Source organism: Erpetoichthys calabaricus, chromosome 3, assembly GCF_900747795.2.
Source record: "Erpetoichthys calabaricus chromosome 3, fErpCal1.3, whole genome shotgun sequence".
NCBI classification, from domain to species: Eukaryota; Metazoa; Chordata; class Cladistia; order Polypteriformes; family Polypteridae; genus Erpetoichthys; species Erpetoichthys calabaricus.
In genome coordinates, this window is record NC_041396.2 from 296,500,298 (window position 1) to 296,522,239 (window position 21,942).

Here is a 21,942-nt window from a genome sequence, read left to right on the forward strand (position 1 = left end):
GGCCTGGGAGGAGAAACAGATCAAACCCTGAAAGATGGACCAGAAGGGGTGCCCACTGAAGAATGAAGATGTCGCTGGGGGCCTTTTCCTCCCTCGGCATGCTACATGACAGCAGCCCCGGATATCAGTCCCCAGTGGGAAGCCAGCAGGGCATGCCGCAAGATGTAGTCCGGCAGAACAGCCCTGCTGGGGTCACTGCATGCCACGCGACAAGCTCCCTGTTAAAATGGACTTCCATTTGACCTGGAAGTACTCCCATCGGGCAATCGCCCTGACATCGTAAGTACTCCCAGGTCTGTAATAAAAGGGGCTGCACTCCGTTATCCAGAGGAGTCGGAGCTGGAAGGAAGACAGGCAACACACTACTGGAGGAGGGCAGTGTGGTGGTGAGAGAGAATCTTGTGAGAAAGAGAGAGAAAGCTGTGCTTTGTGTGACTTTTGAGTATTGTGGTATAATAAACACACCTGTATTTGAACCCGGGACTCTGTGTGTGTTCGTGTTTGGGGCTTGCTGACTCCCCTGGTTCCATCACAACGTATATACTTTTTAGTATCCATGTTTTAAGTAGGGCCAGCCATTCCCAAAATGCATCAGCAGTTTGACATTAGTGGTACCTTCATGAACTCAAGCTGGACACTTTTGACGAGGCCTTCTCCACTTTACAGGATTTCTCAATTTTTAATGGGGTTTCCCATTTTTTCAGACTGTTACACGCACTTTGAGCTTTCATCTGAAGCAATTGATTGAGTGTTTATATTTTTGTAAATATAATTGTTCCCTTAGTATTTTTGTGAGTACTGTCCACGCAGGTGGTGCATTGGTAGGCACTGCTGCCTAGCAATAAGGAGATCATGGGTTTGTGTCCCAGGTCCTCCCTGTGGGACAGCATTTGAGTAGAGAGAATACCGCTATATAAATGTTAAGAATTATTACTATTATTAAGTGTAAAATACTTCTATTCACTTTATTAATTCCCAAGGAGAAGTTGTCTTTCCGCCTGACCTTGGTTGTCAGAGCACAGGGTCAGCCATTGTACAGCACCCCTGGAGCAATTTTCAGGTTAAGGGCCTTGCTCAAGGGCACAATGGAGTAGGATCCCTCCTGGCAGTAACAGGATTTGAACTGGCAACCTTCTACAACCCCAATTCCAATGAAGTTGGGACATTGTGTAAAACGTAAATAAAAACAGATCCTTTTCAACCTATATTCAATTGAATACACTACGAAGACAAGATATCGAATGTTCAAACTGATAAACTTTATTGTTGTTTTGCAAATCTTCACTCATTTTGAATCTGATGCCTGCAACACGTTCCAAAAAAGCTGGGACAGGGGCAGCAAAAGACTGGGAAAGTTGAGGAAAGTTCAAAAAACACCTGTTTTGAACATTCCACAGGTGAACAGGTTAATTGGAAACAGGTGTTTGTCATGATTGGGTATAAAAGGAGCATCCCCGAAAGGCTCAGTCGTTCACAAGCAAGGATGGGGTGAGTTGTCCACTTCGTGAACAACTGCGTGGGCAAATAGTCCAGCAGTTTAAGAACAATGTTTCTCAATGTACAATTGCAAGGAATCTAGGGATTTCATCATCTACTGTCCATAATATCATCAAAAGATTCAGAGAATCTGGAGAAATCTCTGCATGTAAGCAGCAAGGCCAAATACCAACACTGGATGCCCGTGACCTTCAATCCCTCAGGCGGCACTGCATTAAAAACTGACATAATTCTGTAAAGGATATTACCACGTGGGCTCAGGAAAACTTCAGAAAACCATTGTCAGTTAGCATAGTTCGTTGCTACATCTACAAGTGCAAGTTAAAACTCTACCATGCAAAGCGAAAGCCATATATCAACAACACCCAGAAATGCCGCCGACTTCTCTGGGCCCGAGCTCATCTGAGATGGACTGACGCAAAGTGGAAAAGTGTGCTGTGGTCTGACGAGTCCACATTTCAAATTGATTTTGGAAATCATGGACATCGTGTCCTCCGGGCCAAAGAGGAAAAGGACCATCCGGATTATTATCAGCTCAAAGTTCAAAAGCCAGCATCTGTGATGGTATGAGGGTATGTTAGTGCCCATGGCATGGGTAACTTGCACATCTGTGAAGGCACCATTAATGCTGAAAGGTACAAAAAGATTTTGAAGCAACATATGCTGCCATCCAAGCGACGTCTTTTTCAGGGACGTCCCTGCTTATTTCAGCAGGACAATGCGAAGCCACATTCTGCATGTGTTACAACAGAGTGGCTTCGTAGTAAAAGAGTGCGGGTACTAGACTGGCCTGCCTGCAGTCCAGACCTGTCTCCCATTGAAAATGTGTGGCGCATTATGAAGCGCAAAATACGGCAACGGAGACCCTGGACTGTTGAGCAACTAAAGTTGTACATCAAGCAAGAATGGGATAGAATTTCACCTACACAGCTTCAACAATTAGTGTCCTCAGTTCCCAAACGCTTATTGAGTGTTGTTAAAAGGACAGGTGATATAACACAGTGGTAAACATGCTCCTGTCCAGGCTTTTTTAGAACGTGTTGCAGGCATCAAATTCAAAATGAGTGAAGATTTGCAAAACAACAATAAAGTTTATCAGTTTGAACATTCGATATCTTGTCTATGTAGTGTATTCAATTGAATATAGGTTGAAAAGGATTTGCAAATCATTATATTCTGTTTTTATTTACGTTTTACACAATGTCCCAACTTCATTGGAATTGGGGTTTTAGATACCACTGTAGATCCTTAGCCTCAAAGCCTCAAGACACCAGCTATTCATCCATCCATCCATCCATTTTCCAACCCGCTGAAGCCGAACACAGGGTCACGGGGGTCTGCTGGAGCCAATCCCAGCCAACACAGGGCACAAGGCAGGGAACCAATCCCGGGCAGGGTGCCAACCCACCGCAGGACACACACAAACACACCCACACACCAAGCACACACTAGGGCCAATTTAGAATCACCAATCCACCTAACCTGCATGTCTTTGGACTGTGGGAGAAAACCGGAGCGCCCGGAGGAAACCCACGCAGACACGGGGAGAACATGCAAACTCCACGCAGGGAGGACCCGGGAAGCGAACCCGGATCTCCTAACTGCGAGGCAGCAGCGCTACCACTGCGCCACCGTGCCGCCCACACCAGCCATTCCCAATGTGAAATCTCTCCAATTAGCATTTCAGATAGAATTCAGTAAACCATCATTCAGCAAATGCAAACAGTAATTTAATTAATATTATTGATTTAAACACCCAAGTAATCTATATACGATTTAAAACAGAATGTCTGTCTGTCTTTATGTTCCATATACAAACTTATACCTTTAGACCAATCTGAACCAAATTTAGCATTGTTGCTCTCTAGGACCATACTGACAAGATAGACTACTTTGAAAAACAAAATTTTGACTCTGGGGGTCCAACTGTTTTTTTTTTCCCCCACTAAACTGTTTGCACACCAGTGCCACCTGCTGGCTCAGAGCAGGTGAGACATCAGAACAGAATGAAGCCTGACTAGCAGACAAAATGACCATAGTTTAACATTGCTTACCTGGGCAATGTTGTGTGCCGCTTCTATCTACTGTAATATTAAAAGGAGTATCATGCGCTTTTGATGGGGGGTGTTGAGCAAAGGCTTGATGGAGAGTGGAAGTGCAGTGCAACATAAAGGAGAATCAAAGGGTTGCTGTTTAAACTTTCTTTGTTGGCTTTTCTTCACAATTCAATATGGATGACAGACGGGACAGAGAACTTTAACAACAGAGTCACCATTTAAAAAACAGATAAACCTTTGCTTTCTTTCCTTAACCCATTCTGCAAATATACCTGGGCAGCACTGAATACTTTGGCTAGAATAATATATTGCCATCATTATTTTGATTGCCAGGAAACTACCCAAAATATACTGTATGAGGCAATATTAAATGATGTCTGTGCCCAGTGTAGATATTTGTTATGAAAGGTAGGATTCAAAAGTCATTTTAGAAAAGCAACAGTTCTGAACCATTTCAGCACTACTTTCCTTTTGCTAATATGTAGGTAGGGTCAGAGTTGGAGGTATGTATCTACTTTTAAAAGTAAGTTGTGTTGTAGTTTCAAAATCTACTCACGTTGTGACAATATTTTAGTTGAGGGATGCACGAGGATGAGTCAAAAATTATCTGCACTCCAGTTATATTAAAACTTCTGTTGGCAGCACTGTGTTATCTGCACTTTCCATACGAGGTCCCTGTCTCCCCAGTCACTGCTGTGCAGGTATGAACGTGTTACATCAGATCATTTGTAACCACGGTGCAAGAAACAATGGCTGCCCCACTTGTGATTTGCATGAAAGAAAAGCAATGTGCAGTAATTAATCATTTTGTGGTCTGAAGGTGTGCCTATTTATTGAAGACTTTATGCACACTATAGAGAAAGTGTTTTGTCGAGAACAAGTGTGTATGAATGGATAGAGAAGTTCAAGGAAGGTCACACAAGTGAAGAAGGTGCTGGACGCCCATCCACGTCCATGACTGATGACAACACTGAGCATGCAGGTGAAATGATTCTGTTGAATAGACGAGTCACAGTAAATGATGTGGCAAATCATTTGCAAATCAGTCATGGCTCTGCCTACATAATAATCCATGACAGACTCGGGCTTTGAAAGAAGCCCTATGAGGATGAAGATTTACATCTGATGAAGAGGTGAAGACAACAGTGCATTCGTGGCTCACAGCTCAGCCTAAAACATTTTTAATGAAGGAATATGAAAGTTAGTTGACTGATGGACAAAGTGCAGGTAATTTTTGACTCACACTCCTAGCAGATAAACGTATGTTACATTTTACAGCTGTAATACTAATGTCACCTGCTCATAGTCCTACCAATAACTAAACTTACTAAATCCTATTTCAGGGTCAAGAGCTTACCCACGAAGCATTGCGTATAATGCAACAGTAAATCATTAATATGGTGCTAGCGCATCATTGGACACGCTCATTCATACAAAGTCAGTTTAAATTTGCAAATCAACCCAACCTTCATCTTTGGCATGTGGCAGAAAAAGAGAATGGAGGGGGGGAAGAGTTTAAGGGGATTGCAAGTACCCATAGAAATACCCGGGCAAGAAAGCACTGGACATATACTCATAGCAACTGAGCCAGAATTCAAACACAATAGAGATGCAAGACAAAAGCACTGGTCATATTAAAGATAAATGCAAGTTAATTTTTTTCAGAATATCAAAAACTTTTCCATAAAATCTACCCTTTTCTATTATCATACAATTCCTCATATGACTGGAACCTTGGCATGATAGACGAGCTTGTGCAATCCCATGCCAATTTTTTGAGTTTCTGCTCCAAGAATAATTACTTTTGGCTAAGGGTGTCTAATGGGAGGGGTCAGAACAAAAAAAAAATGACTCAAATGTGTACCTTCCAGGAAAGTTTGGAATAAAGTAAAATGTGCCAAGAGGAGGGGCACAGAGCGACGCATGGGGGTGGTGTTCCACGGCAAGTAGCCAGTGACTGAGTAACTCACACAGCCTAGCCAGACTCAGTCCAAAAAAGCAATTTGATGTGTCTGCCACTCACAAAGTAAAGGGTGGGATTGCTAAGTCAAGGCAATGGAAAATGGGTCCCAGAACAGGCCGTGTTATTTTGCTGCCAACTGGAAATGTGTTGGTTAAATGACGTCATAATCATGTCTACACACAATATTTGCTTTGTGACCCAACTTCACAATCAGTTTCTCAATGTTGTGTTTGCCTAGCAGAGAATGAAAGAAGTACCTAGAAATCTGTGGCTAGGAAGAAAGTCTTCCTGATTTTAATCTGTGAAGTGAATCATTATTGGATTTCTGTGTTCATCATGTATTGTCCATAATAGATGCCATTTTTAAAGAGAATGATGCTTCCATGTTCAAGATGAGTTTAAGCCAAAAGTCAAACAGGTCCTGAATTTCATTTGAGAATGAAGAGGGGGCACATTCTACCAATGTAACAACAAACAAGGGATTTCATCAAAGGGTCTATAAGGAATGATATGATTATCATGAACTACATGATTTATCACACCATGTGCACATCCTAAATTAATTCAATTTCAGTTTCGGCTCTGTAACTGCAATATAAATACTGTTTAAAATCAATACTAAAAATAAAAATTCAAAATATATTATTGGTGTGACATGAATGACTGAATATCAAATGTTTACAGGATATTTTAATTTACAGAAAAATCTTTAATGCTGCTTTTGCAATAACATGTTTCTATAATCAATTCTGTCAACCAGTGATGTTTGCTGTTGTGAAATTTATGTTTATATCAGCATATGGAGGAGACATTCTTATGTAAATGTTCCTGTTCTAAAGAAAGCAGATGCCTCTTCACCTAATGACTACAGACCAGTGGCACGTCTCACATCATGAAGACCTTTAAGAGGCTGGTTCTGAACTATGTAAGTCCTCTTGTGGTAGACCACCTGGACCTACTGCAGTTTGCCTATTAGACAAAGACTTGAGTGGAGGATACAATTATCCATCTGTTCCACAAGGCTTATTCTCACCTGCACAAAGAGGGCTGCACTGTGAGGATTATGTTCTTTGATTTCTCTGGTGCCTTCAATATCATTCAGCCATCCCTGTTAAGGGATAAACACAAAGATATGCAGGTGGATGAGCCAACAGTGTCCTGTATGATGGACTATCAGTCAGGCAGACCACCATCTGTGAGACTCAAGGACTGTGTGAGCAACACTGGAGTACTACAAGAAACAGGCCTATCCCCTCTTCTCTTCACTCTGTACATGTGTGACTACAAATATAATAGCAGGTCAGGTCACTTACAGAAATTCTCAGAAGATTCTGCAATTATGGGGTGTACAGATAAGGGAGATGAGACACAGGAGAAGAGTCAGGTGAAGCACTTTGAGAACTATCTTCACTTTAACATCAGCAAAGTCAAGGTACTGGTTATAGACTTTCACCTAACCCAACAGCCTCCATGTCCGGTCGCTATTCAGAGACTGGTGTAGAGGTGGTCCATTCCTACAAATACTTGGGGATCCACATCAGTGATATGTTGGACTGGTCTGAGAACACAGAGAAACTACATAAGAAAGGGCAGAGCAGGCTCTTCTTCCTTAGGAGACTGCATTGATTTAATGTAGGAAGTGACATCCTTCTCATCTTCTACAACTCTGTATGTGTGTGTATATGTATATTTATTTTTCTATTTATGTATTTATTAAAGAGCTTCTGTTAGAAGCCAAACCTTCCCCATGCATAAAATAAAGTTCTATCTAAATTAATATACCTATAACATATAAAAATGTCCATAATCTAACCAAAATCAATGTATTTAAAAATGTTAGAACCCCACTGTCTAGCCTGAGGTAATCATATAATATCCAATGGCAGGAAGTTAAAAAGAACTTGCAGCAATACCAGTTAATTACCCTTGTGATAAAAGGTGTTCCAAATGTTGAACAGGGCATTATTCAGAGGGTGAATGACACTGTTCATGACAGCAAACAACCAAAACACTTCTCTGCCACTATCTCCAGATGGTGCCTTCTCAATAAATGTGTTAAGTCTGTAGCTTTCATCTCAAATAGGAAAATGCTGGCCTTGAGTGGGGATTTTTTTAGGAGAAGTACTAAACAGTGGACCCAATGTCCACAGAGAACATGATGCATGAAAAAAAAAAAAATCCGATGGGGATTGCACCATTAATGTGACTGAAGTAACAGTGGTAGTCAAAAAGACCTACTCAGGTACCTGCCATTGTGTGGCTTCATTTTGTATTAAAGAGGGTGTCTGTGTTCAGTCCATGTCCCTGTCCTTCTGCCACCAACTGTCTCATTCACTTACGTGTCCACTCCATTATATAAAATAGTAAATTAATTTCTGGATGTAGTACAATTTTCCTGGTGACCATTACAGTCATACAAATTCCTAAATAATTAGTTTAATCATGAGGCACAAACTGTTTTTCCTGTATTGTTTAAATTATGACATGAAAGTAGAACCAGCTGCATATATAAGAAAAAAAACACGCTCACACCTGATGATATCGGTGATTTGCAAGAAATTGTTCATAGGCTGTTTGCGCTAACTCAAGAAGTTGCCAGATGTATAAAATGCAACCTTTTGCAAATACAGGAGCACATGAACCAGAAGGAAACCAAACAGAGTCCCATGCCTTTTTTTACTGAAACCTTAATTTAAGTGATCAGCCTATTACTCTGGACACTCATGTCAAGTTTGAATAAATTCAGATAAAATAAGATTGGGAATCCAAGTGGGCAAAACAAGGTTTCTGTTGGTTAAAAGCTCAGTGAAAACTGAGAATTTCAGAGTAGAACTGCTGCTCCTCAGGAACAAAGAGCCAGATGAGATGATTTAGATATTTACTTAGTAGACAGTCAGTAAACATGTAGAACATGCTGGCAGAATCGTGTTGTTGTGCTGCTATTCTGACCCTAGCCAGGATAATCAGGAGTGTGTTACTTTTTTCGGCCTAAACGTAACTTTGCATTGCAGATTTACTGACCCAAACTTTCTGTTCTTCTGCCATTTTATACGGGCCCAACATAGAGAAAATGCACCTACTGAAACTTAATTAAAATACTGTCTTCCTGTAGGAATTTAGCCAGAAACCTGGGTGTCAAGAACAAGCTATAAGGATTTACATTTTACATTATTCGAGTGCCACTGATGATAATACTTCATTTTTACGTTACCATACAATACCACTTCTTGCATCAACTGTAATATGTCTAGTCAGCAGAAACGACAGAAGTGAAATACTGTACCTCTAGTGCCTGTCTACCATACTTGAACCTGTTTTTCCCTTACCATCTTTATTATCTTTGGAAGACAAAACACAACATAGCCATGCTCAGCAACTACATCCTCATAGTTTTATTTAAATGATATAACGGCATCAGCTGAATGGAATTTGATTGGATGTAGATGATACAAACATACAAAATAAGGAGTCACTGTTTACCAATGGCCGGAAACAACTAAATTCTTGCATATCAAATAAGAGCAGTATTCATTAAAGGTCAAGTTGTTAAGCTCATGCCACTTCTGGCTTGTGTATGATAGCCAACATCAAAACAACAAGAACTCCAAGATTATACTTTCATATTTGCTTTCAAGACATACTCTGAATGTAAATTTTCAGGCAAATTATCAACAATAGCAAAAACACTCACTGCGAGTGCCGCTAATTATAATCCACGTAGGCGGCCCCAAACTAGAATACTTTAATTATTAACAGTAGTCATCTATCTGCTGTATAATAAAACCCTGAGGTCTGTGTGTCCAGTTCCTTGAAGCAATCTGATTGGTCAGTTTTGAAACACACAAGGAGGAGTAAAGTTGCACGCTGAGAGAGTTGTCTTCAGAATCTAGACAGTATAAAAACAGATAGGAAAGGTACCTCGAAAATAATGACAGTCTGAGAAGCAGGCTTTATGGAAATTAACTTGAGAGGGAGAGCAGCAATGACAAGACGTTTAGACACATGCAAATACTGAGGAAAGGCATTGAAGGCACACATAGAACAACATACATTTCTAAATTATTCTATAACCTGTCTTTGACAGTCACTGTGGCTAGTAAGACGATATTGTGCTATAGTGTTCAAATGTATTCAGTATGAGTGTCATTTACACATAATTAGACATTAAATCTGGGAGAACTCTGCTTATTTTATTTCAATAATCTGAGCTGAACAGCCCATTGTCAGTAATGATTTTCTCTGCTACATGTGTGACCAAAAATGTGGCAATGTTCAAGGTAGAGAACTCTGCTGCATGTTGAAAGTAACCAGGACTTGACTCGGGTTCACTGCTTGTCAAAGCAGTCTCAGCAATCTATTAAATAACATTTTTTTACCAGTCAAATTTAATTTATATCAAGGTTACAGTACAGTAACAGTATGTGTATTAGTGGGGGTTAGATAGATATTTGGCTTTTTACAGAAGCTCTTTAAATGAATAAATACATAAATAAATAAGAGAGGCCAACCAAATTAACAGGCTAATTAAAAGGGAAAGCTCAGTTATAGGTTGCACTCTGGACCCCCTGGAGGTCATAGCAAAGGAGAGAATGACAACAAAACTGAGCATCACTATGAACAATGCTGCACATCCTCTATGTAACACACTAACACTGAGAACTTTCAGCCAACAAATTACTCAGCAGAAGCATGTCAAGAAACGCTACTGGGGCTCCTTTATACCAAGAGCAATATGTCTGCATAATGCCTCACTGTGAGTGCGACAGACAAGTCAGTACCTTACTCTCTTTCAAATTTTCTTGCTTTACAGTTTTTATGTTCATGCCAAAGTGTGTGTATATGCATTTATTTACTTACTTATCTATTTATGTATTATTTAAAGAGCTTCTGTAAAAAGCCAACTTTCCCCCAGGGACAAATACATTTCTCTCTGTTTATCTATCCATCTATACCTGAAGTTGAAATAAAAATTTGATGAGAACAAGTGAATTATGCTCTTCACTATCTATGCTATTAAAGGACTCAAAATCATGTCAAAATTTGATGGACCTATGGCACTACTTTCAACTAAACCTCAGAAATTACTTTGACATGTGAATAATTCAAAGTGTGAATGAATAATTCCTAATTTTTGTGCAAACACGGTTGTGCATTCTCACTGAAGAACTGGCATGAGTTTCCATAAAATGCAAGAGACACGACAGTGCTATCTATACGCTGTTTCATAACCAGGTTCTTTCACCTCTCTACAGAAACCTACACAAGTGTAGCAAAACCACACCTGAACAAAAACATTCCCTTTAGGCATTTGTGCAAGACTCAAGGAAATAATGTTACAGTAATAAATAATTATACATACTGTATACATTTTCATAACATGTTCAGTTCAAGCAGAGAATTGTAAAATAAACACTACTGAATTATAGACAAAAGAAATGTGAGCATCGACAGAGACAGCTAAAGCTTTTGGACCCTGGCCGGATCAGCTTCGAGACCCAAGCTGTCACAAGTAAGCCGTACTCTGCTCAGCTTTGGTCTGGGATGTTACCTAACAATAACATACTGAGGGTTAACCGAATGCCTTAAAATTAATTTCTGTTTGTGGTAGTTTATATTGTGTTGTTTCTAAATGAAACTTTTTCAGGCTATTATTGTAATATACAGTTAGGTCCATAAATATTTGGACAGAGACGTTTTTCTAATTTTGGTTCTGTACATTACCACATTGAATTTTAAATGAAACAACTCAGATGCAGTTGAAGTGCAGACTTTCAGCTTTAATTCAGTGGGGTGAACAAAACGATTGTATAAAAATGTGAGGCAACTAAAGCATTTTTTTAACACAATCCCTTCATTTCAGGGGCTCAAAAGTAATTGGACAAATAAAATAACTGGAAATAAAATGTTCATTTCTAATACTTGGTTGAAGACCCTTTGCTGGCAATGACAGCCTGAAGTCTTGAACTCATGGACATCACCAGATGTTGGGTTTCCTCCTTTTTAATGCTCTGCCAGGCCTTTACTGCAGCGGCTTTCAGTTGCTGTTTGTTTGTGGGCCTTTCTGTCTGAAGTTTAGTCTTCAACAAGTGAAATGTCTGCTCAGTTGGGTTAAGATCAAGTGACTGACTTGGCCATTCAAGAAGTTTCCACTTCTTTGCTTTAATAAACTCCTGGGTTGCTTTGGCTGTATGTTTTGGGTCATTGTCCATCTGTATCATGAAATGCCGCCCAATCAATGTGACTGCATTCAGCAGGATTTGAGCAGACAGTATGTCTCCGAACACCTCAGAATTCATTCGGCTGCTTCTGTCCTGAGTCACATCATCAAATAAACACGAGTGTCCCAGTGCCACTGGCAGCCATGCACCCAAGCCATCACACTGCCTCCACCGTGTTTTACAGATGATGTGCTATGCTTTGGATAATGAGCTGTTTCACGCCTTCTCCATACTTTTTTCTTGCCATCATTCTGGTAGAGGTTGATCTTGGTTTCATCTGTCTGAAGAATGTTTTTCCAGAACTGTGCTGGCTTTTTTAGATGTTCTTTAGCAAAGTCCAGTCTAGCCTTTATATTGTTGAGGCTTATGAGTGGCTTGCACTTTGCAGTGCACCCTGTGTATTTACTTTCATGCAGTCTTCTCTTTATGGTAGACTTGGATATCGATACGCCGACCCCCTGGAGAGTGTTGTTCACTTGGTTGGCTGTTGTGAAGGGGTTTCTCTTCACCCTGGAAATGAGTTTACAATCATCCACCACTGTTGTCTTCTGTGGATGTCCAGGTCTTTTTGCGTTGCTGACTTCACCAGTGCTTGCTTTCTTTCTCAGGATGGACCAAACTGTCGATTTTGCCACTCGTAATATTGTAGCAATTTTTCAGATGGGTTTTTTTCTGTTTTCGCAGCTTAAGGATGGCTTCTTTCACCTGCATGGAGAGCTCCTTTGGCCACATGTTGTCTGTACACAGCAAAATCTTCCACATGCAAGCACCACACCTCAAATCAACTCCAGGTCTTTTATCTGCTTAATTGATAAGGACATAACAACAGACTTGTCCACACCTGCCCATGAAATAGCCTTTGAGGCAACTGTGAAGGGATTGTGTTCAAAAAATGCTTTAGTTGCCTCACATTTTTATGCAATCGTTTTGTTCACCCCACTGAATTAAAGCTGAAAGTCTGCACTTCAACTGCATCCGAGTTGTTTCATTTAAAATTCATTGTGGTAATGTACAGAACCAAAATTAGAAAAACGTTGTCTCTGTCCAAATATTTATGGACCTAACTGTACATTAAGTGTTTGTTTAAACAAGGGAAAGCACAAGTAAGAATGTGATTTCTGAATGTAACCAAAATAGTGTAAGCTGTGCCTGAACACACAAAGTATAACAAAATAAAAATGTATATTAAAAGAATTTTGCTATTTTATTTCTTATCCATTTCCTTAAAGGGTCTTGTTCTGAACACACTACATGCCAATCAGACACCTGCAGCCAGCAAATTAAACATCCTAATAGAAACCCTCAAGTCTACCACTGGGTTAAAATTTACTGCCCTCAGACCTACCAAGAAATTCCTGGTACACTCTGGACAAAATCTCTCTGAAACACAAAACACCAAGTAGACATAATGGCGTCCCTTTAATTTTTTTCAAGTGATGAAACAAATTTAATTGATCGTTTTTCCAATAACATTCTGCAAAATGTTAACCATAATGTATTAAACAAACGCTGAATGTTTAGCAAACAACCCGATTCACAGTTAAATCAACTACTTCACATTTTCATAATTTAAAACTGAATTCATACTGAACTTAAGGCCATGTCATTCACACAATTTTTACAGGGATTTTCAGTTTCAGACCTCATGTAGCTAATCTTAGCAAGCTGGAGGCAGTCATGGCACATTCGCGTAACCACCAGTCACATAGTCTGACATACCCAGTGACTCACTCCAAACAGATTGCAACTTTCAATGACAAATTCATACAGGTTGTAGTGGGAGGCTGTGTGTGTGTTCCAGCTTGATTGTGAAGAATAATTCATATAATACAGCTGTGAGGAATGAAGAACATGGGTGGTTTGGACCTCACAAACAAAAGAAATAACAGTCTGTCTGACACCTTGTGTTTTAGGTACCATGACAGAATGAAGAAAAAGAAGGGGAATGATGATAATGGGGTTTGGAGAGATTGCAGGTGAACTGCTGTACCTGTAAGTCATTCCTACATCACTGGCTCTCTCAGGCAGCATGTTATTTATTGGCTGTGAGAAAAAGGGGTGAACTTGCGATTCTTTAGAACAATGCTGGAATGTCATCATTCAGTCATCACCTATGATTTCTATGTCGTGTAATCTGACATACTTAGGTGGAGAGATCTACAACTGCAGTTTTCAAGTTTGACATGATTTCTGAACAGAAGTCACAAACATTTAAGCAGTTTCAATTCTGGAATTATTTATATTTTTACTGTGTGACAGGAGAATTACAGAACTTTCTAAACACAGCCTCAATTCTTGAAATAGAAACAATCCTACTAGTTCATAAACTTTTTAGAATGTATTTTAATGTGTGCTTATACTCATCACTTGCCTTTTATTGCATTTTCTGAATGAGTTTGATTCCACAACATAATGGGGAGGCAAAATCTCATTCCTAAAGCATCTAGCATGTAGAAGGAGCAGACCCTAAATAAAATACCAATCCTTAACAGAGCTCATTCATACAGAAACACCATTGGGTCTACCCTGCATGTCTATGGGAAACTGGAAGAAACCTCAAGTGATGTGTGCTATGCAAAAAAAAAAAATAAATAATAATAATATATATATATATATATATATATATATATATTGTGAAGGGACAGCCCTGTGATTTACAGTTAAACTCCTCAGCTACTGGTGGTTACACAGCCTCATAACAGCATCTAATTTTTTACTGACTCTAGGAAGTACAATTAAATGCATTATCCTGACAGTTATTTCCCCCAATGAAAATCACAAGACAGGATTTCAACTAATTTTATAAAGGAGAAAGAACTCTTGCACAACATAAACGAATGTCTTTTTGTCTCTCTACAATTTGTGGCACAGAATAATGGTAACTGCTAAATTGCAGTACATTAAACCAAAGCATATAGTAATCCAAACTACAGTATGTAAAATTTATCACATTATAGATTACTCTAATCAGTATGTCTAAAAAAAATAAATAAATAAAAAAAAGTGTGTTAACATTTTTGAATAGGTTATAAGCAAGTGTGGCCTGCATGGTACTGATGCACTGTTCAAGATTGTTTCCTATTTTACACTCAAAGTTGGTTAGACAGAAACAATCCTTCTTCTACAACTCTGAACTAAATAAGTGGGCTAGAAAACCAAGGGATGGGTTTGTTAAACATTCCTAAATCCCTGACACCTCTTAGTCTAAGTTGCTGGGCCAACACTTGTATAAATAGTAATACAGAGAAGGCAAAGGCAAATCTTGAATGACACTCCAGGACACTGAACTGCACATTTTAACTCACTCACTCACTACTGTGTGTAAGTATTCCAGAGTATCCTTAACAATATTGATTTATAGGGTCATTGTTGTCGTATGTAGAGAGTATGCTGGAATTCCTACTTGCATATGCTGAACAACATCCAACAACAACAACAACATTTATTTATATAGCACATTTTCATACAAAAAGTAGCTCAAAGTGCTTAGTCTGTCACTACTCTCCAGCACCATGATTAGTGAGCGTAACGGCCTTACCTTGAAACTTCTACCTCCCTTACCTGAAAAATCACTAAACAAAAAAGTTTGTCCTTAAGAAACAAAACAAGGAAGGGGCCAGCTCTAGTTGTCTTGCAGTGAGCTAGGTTTACCCTTGGAAGTGTGTGCACATGTGAAACCTGAACTTTCCAATTTACTGATGGAACTTGAAGGCCTAGCGCCCCTTATTCTTGGCTTTAAAATGGTGACTGTCCTTTTAACTTTCTGATTTAAGCTTTTTGAAGATGACAGCCCAGGAAAAACAGGCTTTCATGGTTTAATATTATAAAAGGACAGAGGTGAAGCAGTTGCTTGGTTAAACCCATGTATGACCTGGTGAAATAACTAAATTTATAGATTATGTGACATCATATAGTCATATATGGTTGCGAGACATGGATGCTACCAAGAGGCCTGAGACGAAGACTGGACTCCTTTGTTACTGTGTCTCTCCGGAAAATCCTTGGGTACCGTTGGTTTGACTTTGTGTTGCTCATGGAGTCCCAAATGAGGCACATGACCTGCATTGTGTGGGCGCGTCAGTTATGGCGCTACAGCCATGTGGTGGGTTTCCCCGACGGTGACCCAGCTTGTAAGATCCTCATTGTTGGGGACCAGGCCAAGGGGTCGCCCACGTAACACCTGGCTGCGGCAGATAGGGGGTCATTTCCAGAGGGTGGGACTGGACCACGTGTCTGCAAGGGGGGGTTGCCAACTGGGATCCCGAACTGTTTCGTCATGTAGTGGGTACGGCAATGCACTGTACCAGTGCAAGCTCCCTAACTTGACTTGACTTGATAGTCTTGAGCACTCACTGTAGTCACTTGTGTTCATTAAAACACATTTTGTAAAAGTAACCAAAGATTTGTTCTTACTGCCAACTAAATGTCATCATTTTAGCACATAGTCTGACAAGCTCATCCTTCCTATTCACCTAGATTGTCCAAAGTAGCATCAAGTGGACATCTGAAGCCCTGCTCTCTAACTGATTCAATTTGTCTACAGTTCTTTGAGTGAATAAAAACATTCTAATATTTGTGCAAAATCGGCCCTTTACAAGTTTCTAACCGTGTCCCAGTGTTATTGATGCAGTTTATTTTCAAGTAACAACTGGGATCTACTGTACTAATTCCTTTCAGAATTTCAATTTGTGGACACAGGTCCTCTGCTGTATTCTGTAGTCTAGAAAGATACAACATAGAAAATTACTTTATAAGATATTCGGAAAACAGTTTTGTCATTATCCATGAACTCCAAGAATCCATTAAACACTTTACTGATTGGTTTTAATTCACATTTTCGGCAAAATTCTAATATGGCCATTTCACCTTAAACGACCTTTCCAGTGATTTTCGGTTACAGCCTTTATTTATTACATTATCCGTGTCAGTTTGAGGCAGTCAGAGGCACACTCCCGTGATGGTCAGTCACATAGTCTGACATACCCAGCCGCTCAGTTCAGCTACTCTGTTACTCAGCCCGAGGATTGATTTTATCTTAAGTCATAAAGACAGGGTCTGTGTGCATGACACCTGACAACCAATCAGCACCCACCCAAAGCACAATAGCTGTACATAAAATGTAGCGATGATGAACAAGGAATGCAGGTGGTTTGGACCTTGCAAACAGAAGAGAGGCATGTCGTTCCGATGTCTCCCGGCATTACGTCATTGGCTGTCAGAAAAGAAATGAGTTCATGATACTCTGAAAATGTGCAACAGTACTGGGAAGTCACCACACAGTCTTGTAATTTGACTTCCACTGGAATCTGTAGTTGTGTAAACTGACATGTGTGGGTAGGAAATCAGCAACTGCAGTCGTTAAGCTTGTCATCGGCTTTAACTGTATCGGACTTCTGACACTTAGCACAGACATGAGTACAAACTATGATGAGCTGCAAACATCTTGATGCCACTTCAGTATTATATCCAAGCACAAACTTTAACAGCAGAAACATTTATGAATAATTCAAAGAAGAAAAAAAAAAAAAAAAAGCATGATTAGGAAAAATAATTCAGTCTTGTGTGGAATGTTGTGGCCTCTGTGCTAAAACAACAGATTTAAAACCACAGGATTGCTGATTCAATCCCCACTAAAGAGTACTGTATCACCCTGAGTAAGACAAGCAAACTTGACTGGGCTCCAGGCATAACAAAGGCTGTATTACACTTATGAACTTGCAAAGCACATTGAAATAATACTCATTGAACGGTTTTACACTGAAAGAAGTTGGATTGCTTGTGCAAAAATTACTAGTTAAATTCCTGTAGAAAGTGTAAAAGAAATTCTCTTAAAATACATGGACTGTCACCAAAGATAAATATTTAAAAATAAATGTTCAGCACTGAACGGCTCTCGTCCAATTAAGTGCCACAGTTAGGGAAGGGTTGAAGCTCCAGTCCACTGGAGGACGCACACCTTAAGCGGACATCGCATTATGCGACATGTAGTCATAGGGCAGGGGACCCCAACCACCGGTCCGCGACCCACTACCGGGCCGCAGCCGTCTGACAGCCGGGCCGCGAGAGAACTGCCGGCAACGGAGACTCACTCAGACTTTTCAGAATGCTTGGTGGGCGGGGCTTTGCAGCGGCCCAGAGAGAGGAGAGAGACCGAGATGAGAGACTATTACAACAAAGTATTGTTACGGTCCCGACAGTTTCCCCATATGACACGAGACTATAGAAATCTCGTTACTACGAAGTACATTCAGCAGATGCTTTCATTACAACGAGGTGACCTTGAAATGCTTGAATGAATCATCCACATAGCAGTTAGATCTGTGGCCACAGCTCAGTTGTACACATTTAGGCTACACAACGATCCCCAAACAGAAACATTGTAAAAAAAAATTCTCTCTTTGAACTTTCCTCGTACTGTTTTTTTTTTTTTGCTGTTTTTGTTTTCAGTGATACCTTTTGCTTATTGCTTGTCAACATCTGAAAAACATCCACTGGAATTTAACTCATAGTCACCCTCCTATAGAAACGGCAAACACGAAAAAAACGATAACAGTGTTAATGTTTGTGATGTGCAGTCTGTTGGAATGGCAAAGGCAAAGCATATGTCTTTGTTATATGCAAAAAAAGAAGAAAAATCTCGGGTTGCAAACGTATGCAAACTGCTTAATAATAATAGAAATGTTATGTAAATTGTGTATAAAACTGCCCCCCCCATCGACTGGTCCGTGGAAAAATTTGCATCTAATAAAGTGGTCCTTGCTGTCAAAAAGGTTGGGGACCACTGTCATAGGGTATGTCAGACTTGACGAATGCATGGTCTCATCATCGGACCATGCCAGCTTAAACAACTGAAAATCTCTGGGCAAGTCAAATTACGTGACTGCGTGACAACTTTCCAGGGCAGTTGTGGTTGCCCCTTTTCTGACAGCCAATAGCATGCTGTCTGATGGAGCTGGTGCTGCACAAAGGATTAACAGGTAGGGTGAGTTCACTCAAAATTTGGACACTTTTTTCCTCTCTGTCATAATTCTTTGCATTGATATAGCGCTTTTCTCACTACTCAAAGCACTCAGCAATTGCAGGTTAAGGGCCTTGCTCAAGGGCCCAACAGAGCAGAGTCTCTTTTGGCATTTGCAGGATTTAAACCGGCAACCTTCCAATTGCCAGTGCAGATCCCTAGCCTCGAACACGAGCAGTGCTGTGGAGTCCGTACAGAAAACCTTCACCCTTCAATTTATGGTAGCGCCAACCCCAACTCCTCAATTTGTTTTGCTTGCGAGTTCTAAAACATCCGCAGTCCTTATTTATCATTGCTGACTTATATATAGTGTACTTCTGGAATGGCACTGACTGGTTGTCAGCTGTCATGCACACAGAGCCCACCCCTATGGCTAAAGGACAAAGTGAAATCAAAATCTGGGCAAGTTGCATACTAACTGGAGTGAGTCACTGGGTATGTCAGACTAGTTTGCCGCTGAATGCCTCCGATTAAGATTATGTAAATGAAGGCTATGATTGAAAAATAGTCCTCTAAAGGCCATGTCACATTGGACAACTCTTCCAGCGATTTTCAATCAAGCATTCACTTACATTTTTTTTTTTTTTTTTGCAAGTCAGTGGCATTCACTGGCACACTCCCATGATCACCAGTTGTGTAATCTGACATACCCTGCAACTCACTCCAACTTATCCACAACTTGCTCGGACAATATCAAACAGGTTTGATACAAGAAATGGCTGAACTTGCAGATGAACTCGCCATACATACAGCACCGGCCTAATCTGGTTATTGGCCGTCAGACAAAAGTGCAATCACAACTGTGCTTGAAAGTCAGCGCACAGTTGCATAACCGGACATTCCCAGTGACTTTTAGTTGTTTAAACGGAAAGATCCAGGGACAAGATCAGCATTTGACCTTATCATCTGACTCATCTTAGAATACAATATTAAATATTTAACTCTACTTTTTTTTTTTACTAATTGTATATCTATGCTATGTACTGGTTTGTTTTCTCCTACATATTCATTATTATTCTCATTTAACTTTTTTCTTGTAACTATTTCATTGACATCTGTAGGAAAATGTGCTAAATAAAGATTGCTGTTGTGGTCGGCAAGTCTGTCATACCCTATGACTTGAAAGCAAGTAATGAGCCATCACCTTTACATTAACTCATACCTGTGTGGCATACTGTCTACCTAAGAAACTTTACATCTCTGGAATAAGGGAGGACATCTGCAATTGCTGTAAAGAAATAAAACTCCCAAACAACAGGGGAAGGTGCAAACTCCACACCCATGTCAGGTCAGGATTGAAACACAGAACTCTTCAGTTCTGGGAGCAACAGAGCCAACATCTATGCCACCCTGCCGACTGACTGAACGTTCGATTATTGAAAACGTAAGGCGACTGATTAAATGACACAGAAGGCAGAAAGGAAAACCAGCGTGGGCCACAAGGGACGAATACACGAGCCCCTCCGAAACAACGGTTATCGGGTGTCTGCGAACAAAAGAAAAAGCAACTACAAAAAAAAATCTCAAATAAATCAGAAAGAAAGACAAAAGAAAGTGAAGCCGGATTGATGGATCCACATTACAGTCGAGCGGTGTACTGTACGTCCAGTGTTGATAGCATCCTCGCGGAAGCGATCATAGGTGATTCACGCGGGACGAAAGACGAGTTTCTCATTTAAAAAAAATAAAAGGAAAAACGCGCGTGAGCACCAAAGGAAACTTCTAGAAGTGCCAGGGGTAATCAGGCAAACTAAAAACTCAAGGAAATCCTAGGGAGATGGAATAACGAAGCGTAAGGCTGCCATGAGAATCCGAACGTACGCGAGGCACGACGAAAAAAGCGGGATGTACGCGGGGATCTTCCTCTGGCACGGCGGCTCACGGGTGCAATCGAAACCGTAAAAAGTGAGCGGGGAGAAGCGGGACGGAGACGTGCGAGGAAACGCGCTGCTCCCTCGTCCCCACCCGAGATTTCACTCGATAATACAAGGCCACGATATGAACACGCACTTCATGTGAAGTGTACACTGACACACACAACGAGTCGTCTTCCACCGAGGTACCCTGCAACCGCAACAACCTGCATTCGAGAGGGGGGGCGGCGGTGGTACCCCTCGCCTCTTGACCCAGCAGGCGCCACCGGGCTCAGGCCATAGGCAACACCGGTTTTCCGGGGGCGCTTACTAACCCCCGTGCGCACAAACAACACACGCGCCGCGGGACACGGGCTAACAGAACGTATCTGCCGACCGCCTTTCCCGCTCCGCTGCATTAAAGAGACGGCGAATTCGAACATTGCGCCTCGCCAGCCACTTGGCTCCCTTCGACCCCGTCTCCGTCTCTCTCGCTTACTCGCTCGCTCGCTCATGCACACTCCCTCTCTCTCTCTCTCCTTTCCCCCTTCGTGTTTATTCAGGGCTGCCGAAAAAACCTCAAGTCACCACGCACGCAGTGACCGCGTCAACAGCACGTCAGCGGCTCGGGCAGCCATTAAAGAGCTTCCCCTACGCCGGCGGACGGGAGGGAAGGACGCCATGACGCCCGCGCTTACCTCGGTCTGCAGTGCTGACACTCGCGCCGCTCTCTTCTCTGCGCGTCCGTCCAGCCGGCCGCTTCGCCGCCCGAGAGAGTAGAAAGCAGGGCTTGCTTAATTTTCTTTGTGTTTTTTTATTTTTTTAAATGAAATATACGGTTGATTTTTTTCTTTATTTTTTTTTTTTTTTTGTCGAAATGGAAACAAACGCCGCCCCCTCGCCTCTACGCACCGCTCTGCCGCGAGTTCATTGGTGGAGCGAGCGCCTCGAGAAGAAAAGGGCTGTGGGGGAAGTTGGGGCGGGCTCTTTGTGGCGGCAATGAGGCCACGTCTCCGCTAGGGGCGACATTTCCCCACGTTGAGGAAGCTATTGGGATTGTAATAACGACTACGTGCCGGTATGGGCGACATACCATTATGCCAGTGGTCGGCAACCTTTCAGCGGTGTCGTGCCGACCCTGTGTTACACTGTTATCCCGCGTGCCGACATAATTCTACCAATTTTGTTATATATATATATATATATATATATAGTAGGGCGGCACGGTGGCGCAGTGGGTAGCGCTGCTGCCTCGCAGTTGGGAGATCTGGGGACCTGGGTTCGATTCCCGGGTCCTCCCTGCGTGGAGTTTGCATGTTCTCCCCGTGTCTGCTTG

At 41.2% G+C, this 21,942-nt stretch overlaps 1 protein-coding gene across 1 annotated transcript in view; it reads right to left on the reverse strand.

Moving 5' to 3' along the window:
- Positions 1-21,528, reverse strand: part of atf1 (activating transcription factor 1) — a 55,297-nt gene extending 33,769 nt beyond the window's left edge. Inside the window, exon 1 of the mRNA XM_028798566.2 lies at positions 21,305-21,528. The gene's annotated coding sequence lies outside the window, so the exon portion shown is untranslated. The remainder of the gene's footprint in view (positions 1-21,304) is intronic.
- Positions 21,529-21,942: the final 414 nt, after the last annotated feature.